This window comes from Haemaphysalis longicornis, unplaced genomic scaffold, assembly GCF_048455015.1.
Source record: "Haemaphysalis longicornis isolate Haplotype H1 unplaced genomic scaffold, Haemaphysalis longicornis Haplotype H1 scaffold_2, whole genome shotgun sequence".
Lineage (NCBI taxonomy): Eukaryota > Metazoa > Arthropoda > Arachnida > Ixodida > Ixodidae > Haemaphysalis > Haemaphysalis longicornis.
The window spans coordinates 169,107,570-169,115,123 of NW_027526295.1; the positions used below are offsets into that span (position 1 = coordinate 169,107,570).

The 7,554-nt window shown below is 45.5% G+C and overlaps 1 long non-coding RNA gene across 1 annotated transcript; it reads left to right on the forward strand.

Moving 5' to 3' along the window:
- The first annotated feature begins 4,967 nt into the window (after window positions 1-4,967).
- Window positions 4,968-7,554, forward strand: LOC144167512 (uncharacterized). The gene is made up of 5 exons (XR_013322015.1): window positions 4,968-5,036; window positions 5,288-5,346; window positions 6,921-6,933; window positions 7,034-7,074; window positions 7,256-7,554. It is a non-coding gene; the product is annotated as an uncharacterized LOC144167512 (long non-coding RNA).

Sequence of the window (7,554 nt, forward strand, 5' to 3'; positions counted from 1 at the left end):
TTGATGGTGGCGGCCACGAATGTTGCCGATCCTGTGTTAGCTTCTGGCACGCAAGCTTTTTTTACAAATTTTGAGTATGCTAAAGTAGAAGAGAAAAATTTTCCCAACTCGTATCGTGCAAATGCCAACACAGTTGTTTTTACGGATGATAATATCATGCAACTTCTTTCAGGCAGCTGTGGACGCTATTTGACATTTTTGTAAAGCAGACTGCAGAAAAACATCTCCGGCGTTGGGCCTCCAGACGCTGTCGTCATTCGCTAATATGGAGGGCTGCAACCTGAAAGGCACTCTGTACAGCAAATCTTCCGTAACGTAACTGCGCAGAAAACAAAACTCAGGGTGTAAAATTAGCGGAGAGACCAAGGGCCGTGACACGCCGGAGGCCTATTTCTAAACGCTTCACTGCACAGAGCACCCACGTGACATGTCGGTTCGCGCGAAGCAGAATGGTAATTAAATACCGTAATTGGCCGCGCCCCAAGCCTCAACGAACTACAACATACCAAAGCACTATTATTAACAAAAACAACACGTAGATTTATGTTATTCAAAAATTAGAAAAAATTTCTAAGCACAGAAAAAGAAAACTCCATCTTCTGGGGCTCGAACACAAGCCGTCACCACCTGTAGGATCATTATAGCAGGCGCTCGAAAAATAGCGCACGCAGTGATATCACACATGTCACGTGGGTGCTCTGTGCAGCGAAGCGTTTCGAAACACGCGTCGGGGTGATACAGTGGTGGTTCTATTTACATAGGTGATGAGAAAGACGAAGCAGCTCGAGCTACAGTTGCTCCCACGTGATGACAGGCAGATTTCATCCCCATTTTTTAGCATAATTTCTTGCTCTACTCCTTGGAATCCTGAAACTTGATTCGGCGAATTCTTCCGACTCTCTGTCGGTGTGCATGGCTCTCTCCTCAGAAACTTTACATCCTATTCTCAAAACTTTTAAATGCGGAGCATTTCTTAGGCTCGCCTGGTCCTCCGTGGTTGATGGCGGCGCCGTCCACACGCTCACTCCGCATGCGCGTTGCGTCGAGGCGCAAGTGCGCGTCTCTCCCCCGTACCCTGCTCGCTCTCAACAACAGGTGCGGCGGTGCGGGAGGAGCGCGTGTACCCCATGCGCTCCGTCGCTCTCAACAACAGCTGCGGTGGCGCGGGGGAAGCGCGTCTGTGCGCGCATGCGTCGTAGCTACCCGCGCGTTGCGTCGCGCTCAACAGTAACGGCGGCAGGGCGTGTACACGTGATAACGACGTGGTGGGTGCGTGGAAAGTTCGCGCGCTTGTGTACGGAAGTGTGCGCAGGCGCGTCTCTCCCCCGTACTCCTCTCCCTCGAACGCGGGTGGTGTGTATATAAGCGGCGGAACGCGCGTTCGGAATTCAGTCAAGGGCGTCTTTGCTTGGCTTTCGCTTGACTTGTCGCTTTGCTTGACTCGAGTAGATGCGGTGGAAGCAACGTCTTCACCAGTTACGCAATCGCACGACCGCTCCTCAAAGACCCCTTGATAGTGCACTTTAGCGACCACAAAGCAGTCATCCTCTCCGTCCAATACAACGACGGCACCAAGCAATAAAGACAGACTAACTTTACACTCCTTGCCTTCGCTTCTCTTTCATTCAATAAATAAGAATAATAATGACGAAATAACAATTAAGCATTCCCAAACCATACCCAATTACGCAACATTCACGCGATACCCCCACCACTCTGCGACGCATTTACTCGAGTTCCCCCCGTGGGAAGATGCGGGCGGGTTTTTTAATCCTCAGTCCCCATTCACGTGCGGGAGATTCGGCTCGTTTGGCTACCCGGCCAATGTGTGTTAGTCCTCAATGAAACCCCTGACATATTAGCTAAAACAGCTTTGGCTTTACTGATCGTCGAGGTTCTTCCCCCGTTTTCTGACGTGTTGTTGGCACGTTATCGCCAATACCTGTTCAATCAAGATGCCTCCGATCATGGTCTGAACACTTCTCCTGAGCTTGAATACCTCAGGTACCGCTGGAACAGAGGTTTATGCCAAACTCGCTTGTGCGAAGTATTGCTGACTTCTTTTCGTTGTGGTTTGCCGCCACATAATAGGTATTTATATAGGGCAAATCTTATAACCTCCCCCTTGTGCAACTTTTGCCAAGAATTTGAATACGAAGAGCATTTCTTTCTTTTTTGCCGTTGATTTTCGAACCATTGGAGAAGGCTGCTGGAGATTCCCCTACTACGTCTTGGACTGCCTTTAACTGTACCGGTGCTTTTTTCGTTTGGGGGGACTAGGCAGGGCCGATGCCACAGGGACGTGTGCACCGCCATCCACTGCTTCATTTCAGAGACAGTTCGTCTGCAGTGTTAAACAGATTCCGATTAGGCTGACTTTTACTATAGTTTTTCTACTCTTGTCTTAGTTTTTTTTTGTGTGTTTTCTCTCTCTCTCATAAACCTAGACCAAATTATTTCTTCTGCTCCATTATTTTGCCTCGCATGATTGATTATAATAGAAACATAGCTCTTCTTCGCCAAGCCCCTTAGTGGGTATGCGCCATTTTTCGGGCCACCACCACCACCACCACCACCGATGATGATAATGGGATGGGTGCACCGATTATAACTAGCATTAACATTTCAGCATCTTCCCTACCCAGAGTGAGTGAAACAACTTTATTGACGATCCGGCATAAAGGGGGGAAGGGGTAGAAGAATTAAAGCTAGACACTAGCGTGCTCGGGCGTCCCGGAGAAAGAAACTGTGGTCAGTACTCGTCCAGTATACTCTTAAACATGCTTGTTGTCATATCCTCTGAGGCAATTGGAAGGCGATACTGCCGAGCGGTCGTCTTCTGAGCACCCTCGGAGTGTGTTGGTGAAGTCCACACAGCCAGGTCAGAATTCGCAGGCGGTCTTCGAAGGTGGTGTACTCGGTTGCAAGTTCTTTAGGTTTTTCTACTCAGGCCTGTAAACATTGTCTTAGACGTGGTGTTGTCTGCCCATCGTGTTGGTCGGCTTTCAGTTACGCCACCATGGCTCTTTCTATTTCAACGGCCCGCCGCCGGCATCGAGGGACCCTCTTTCTAGTAGAGCAAAGTTCATATAACTCTGAATCGCAGGAGGGCTTTCATCTCTGGTTTTTCGGCACCAAAATATCAAGCAGGAAAAAAGACCAACGTCCGTGATGTACCGGTGATAGGGGGGTGGTTCTAAGCAGATCGAGCTAGAGCTGCGCCCGCCTTATGGCGGGTTCTGATGATGACGACCTAATTAATGCAGCGATGATAACTACCAATGAAGTGTCAACTTACGGCGTGCCCGGTATGGGACCCATCTAAGGGGATATATATAACGCTTCGAGTGTCAGCGGTCCCCCCAAAGCTTCGGTGAAGGAGAAGTTTATGTATCTACCTCAATAATCAACTACATTCTGCTTCCACGTCCCTACTGTTGCAGTGATAAACACATTCCGCTCGCCATCTAAGAGCACGCAGTCAAACTTGTGTAAACAGCTGCATGCTAGTCTGGGATGTAGATTGCACCTGCACACTACTGCAAGCTACGACGAAATAAAGGTAGGAGCTATTCGACGTGTACGCTGGCGCCTAGGTTTTCTGTTAGATCATGACGGAAAAGCTTCCAGTGAGTAGGATTCACATACCGCTTAATGTATTGCAGCAGATGAGAGACTGCCTAAGTAGTGCGGGGAGGTGATCACTGCCACGTACTATCGGCGTCAAATGAAACGCGAACACGAAAATATAAACCAGAACGTGCAAAATTTAAAAAAATGCTTTTCGTAGATTTCATATAATAAGACGCTCTTGGTATATTTGGAAATGCACATTTTCCAAATTTTGTTTTTGTTTTTGTAGCTAGGCCACGCTCTATGTTGGCTTGCATTGAAAGAAATCGCGATATTTGTGTGTCCAGGTTCATATTTTCGTGTTCAATTTTCATTTGACACCGATAGTACTTCTATATCCAATGTCCAACTGATACCATTCAGTATGTCCTGCAAACTTAAAATATGTCAGTCTAGCATGATTTTAAAACCTCGTATAATTATCAGAGACCTGTTGTTTAGAACGGATAGCTTGCTTTTGCCAATTTCACACTCAACCACTTTTCTACGGACATCACAGCAGTACCTTCCCTATGTAAGATTTTGAATGTTAAAATCCAGTCATGTCATTACGTTGAATATTTGTAGCTGAAAATAAATGTGCACGTGCGTCGACTCTATAGCGGTAAACACCCTGCAGGTATACACTTTCAACGGCAATTAGAACGTTACCGTAAAATATCGTTACAGCACATGCTTAAATTTCGGACAAAGCTTTTATCTGGGCGTAGACACGAACGGGGTAACCTCTTCTGCACGTGCCACAGAGGTACTGAGTCAGCAGGTCACCCATTGAGGCTACCGCGAACCAGGGCTGCGGTTACCACTAGGAACTAGATTGCAGAGCATGACCTAAATTCAGTACAAAGCGCCGCTGTCTTACGACCTCAGATGCCACACATTGTAGGTGTAAAACCAGAAAACCCTTTGTCGAACAGCAGCACTTCTTTATCTTGACCCCAGTAGCATTTATCACCCAAGGCATCGCAATCAGCTAACTAGAGCCTCTTGTTCGCACAATGCCCTCAGTTCTTACTGATTCTTCACAGAGCTTTTGTCCTTGATGCTTGGTCTTCAAGCACTAAAAACTGCGAATAGTGCGAAGATTAAAGCATTCCAATAATTATTGTCGGCGGTGTTCCCGTCACTACGCTTCACTTAGTCTTGTTCGGCCGCATTCTCAGAATATTTGAAGATAACACAAAGCACAATGGAATATCGCTCACGAATCAACGTCACTTCAAAGTACCCAAGTGCCTTAGTGGTGCATAATCTGACACATCGTATTTTTTATTCCTCTCACACCCTGAGCCAGAATTAGGTTATCTTTCACATCTAATTTGGAATCATATAAAACATGGATGGCGAGGCCCTTTTCAAACACAAAACTCTCTTCGGTGTTCAGTTATTCTAGCTCGTCACAGGTGAGTTAGTCGAAGTAGAAACTGCTTGAAAGGTACTGAAACTCTTATGAGAAGTACATAGCTTTACAGAATCACCCGCTACTTTAAAAAACAAACATTGCAGCTGGCACTTCTTTTTATACTTGAAGTTTTGTCGTGAGGTAAATTTAAAATTGGAGGCACATTTAAACAGTGCTACAAGTGTTCAGCAGTCTAAATTTTGTTGTACTCGTTCTGTTAAATAAACAACATTTCCAAATATTTTTGCATAGGCTACCAGGCATGAAGCTTGTCGCATGGATTACATTCTTCGCTCTGGCAGCTGGGACCTGTAAGTAAAAGCTTCCATATAAAAGTTTTCTGTCCTCTCTGTCCTTAACTTGTACTCCGAGAAACTTAGCGCCAGAATTTTGTGTTACAAGTGCTTTAAAATGGACATCATTTCGATAATGAATATTGGGACACCTCAACAAAAACAAAAGGATTGTAATTATGATATAACGGCATTTTATAGTAAGGACCGGGCGTTCTGATGGTACCTTTCTTGGAGACTGCAGCAAACAACAAGCTTGTCTTGAAGGGCATAGGGATTTTTGAAAGCCATTCACCGAACATTTAGTTTTTCTTTGGCGGAATCAAAAAACAAGGAAATTATCGTACGTTGACAAGAGTGGAAAAAGATAAAAAAAAAGAAATTTTTTTCCTGTACATTCGTAGACGAATTCGCAAAGGTAACATAGGGGCGCAAGCGTAGGCTTCCGAGTGTCCGGATGAAAGTGTGGTCGCGGTCACTGCAGCTGTTTTTCTTATGCATGTGATATCTCCACTGCTGTGTGCCTCCCACCCAAGTTGTAGATGCAACACGCGGATTCCCGAATTTATAGTTTTCAAAATTTCATTCCGTTCTTCTCACAAACAAGAATTTAATTTCTGTGTGTGTGAGTGGGGACGGGGGTGTCAGGCAGAACTTTACCTTCTTCCCCTCACCGCGCACGCTTGTGGTTTGATGTGTCGCTTGGGGCACCATAATAATTATTGGTCGTCTTTCTGTTTTTTTGTTATTTAATTTAGTTTTGCTTAATCTCTTTTTTTTCCTAGTAATGCGCAGCTGCGCATTATATGAGGCTTCGCCCGCTTGCGCGCCCTCGCGACCTTAACCTTTCAGAGGAAGTGTGGGGCACCCTCCATTCCTCCCCAGCATGCGCGATATTTCTCTTTGTGGCTGATACCAAAGCGGCAATTAAAAAATAGGGACAATGTGTCTAGAAAACGCCACGAATACTAAAATTTTTACTACCACGTTGTTAAAGAAACCAGAAAATATAGCTACCTCCGTGATTTAGCAAGGTCGGCCCCCAGCCACAACTATTTCATAACCGCGTCAAGACCCTTCAGCATGTGACATGGTCAACGACTTTGTAAACTGAATGTTATCGCTAACCAGTCGGAGAGCCGCCGCAATTGGTGTGTGACGCGGTTTTGTTTCAAAACTGTTGTTTAAAAACCTAGCGTGTAGATGAAATAAGGTTCACGTTACGCGTTACCAAATCGCACAAATGAAGAATAAGCTTACTCAGAGGGACAGCAGAGCTGTTTAAGCCTTACATGATGGCACGGAATGCTTCGTATTGTAACGTCTGTTCCAGGAAGCATTCCAGGAAGGATGGGTCATAGGTAAAAACACAATTCCTATTTTTTCTTTAGTAACACAACCATCCCACACGAAAAAAAAACGTTTCCTCATTTTTCTGCAGAATGAGTGATGATTACTAATATTAATTTAACATCTCTGGATACATTAAAAAATTAAGTGCCCATAAAATGGACAGAGCTCGTGCCTTTACTGGTGAACCTGCAGTAACAGTACGAACTGCACTTTTCTTTCATGCTCTCCAACTCGTCAAGATGGTGCCAGTGTGTGAGTATTTAACTACCTTTACTTTTATTTTACTTCTTCTCTGGTACGTTACACCTCTGCATAATACGGGTAAGTGGTTATGACCTCTGTCTTTTTGCAGAGCGCCTGTGCCGCTAGCTCAGGCTCGTTTGCTGCAAAAAGGTGAGTGTAATGTTTTACACATGCCTTAAGACAGGTCGGGATTCGTAAACAAGATCTCGCCTTTGCGGTGTTTGTGTCGATTGGACTGTTACGTTTCTCGGAAATCAAATTCTTGAGACCCGGGGTGTGTACAACAAGGCAAGTTGCCTTGCCGTGCTCTTATTTCCAACAAATTTTTCAGACGATGGAACCTTACCAAGTAAGAAGACAGCAGAGACCATAGAATCCATCGGGAAAATACTACAAGGTCAAGCCTCAACCCTCACCCCAGAACAGCTCGACACGGCACTAAACGCTATCAAGGACCCGAACTCCGAAGAATATGGCTTTCTTATAACCTTACTTCTTGCTGCCATTGGTGCAGCTGTTAGCAGTGCTGTCGGTGCAGGGGTGGGCCATGCACTCAACAAGGGCTGACTGAGTGCACAGCCACCACAACGGCCGGATACGTGAAATAAAACACTTCAACAGTCTAAGAAA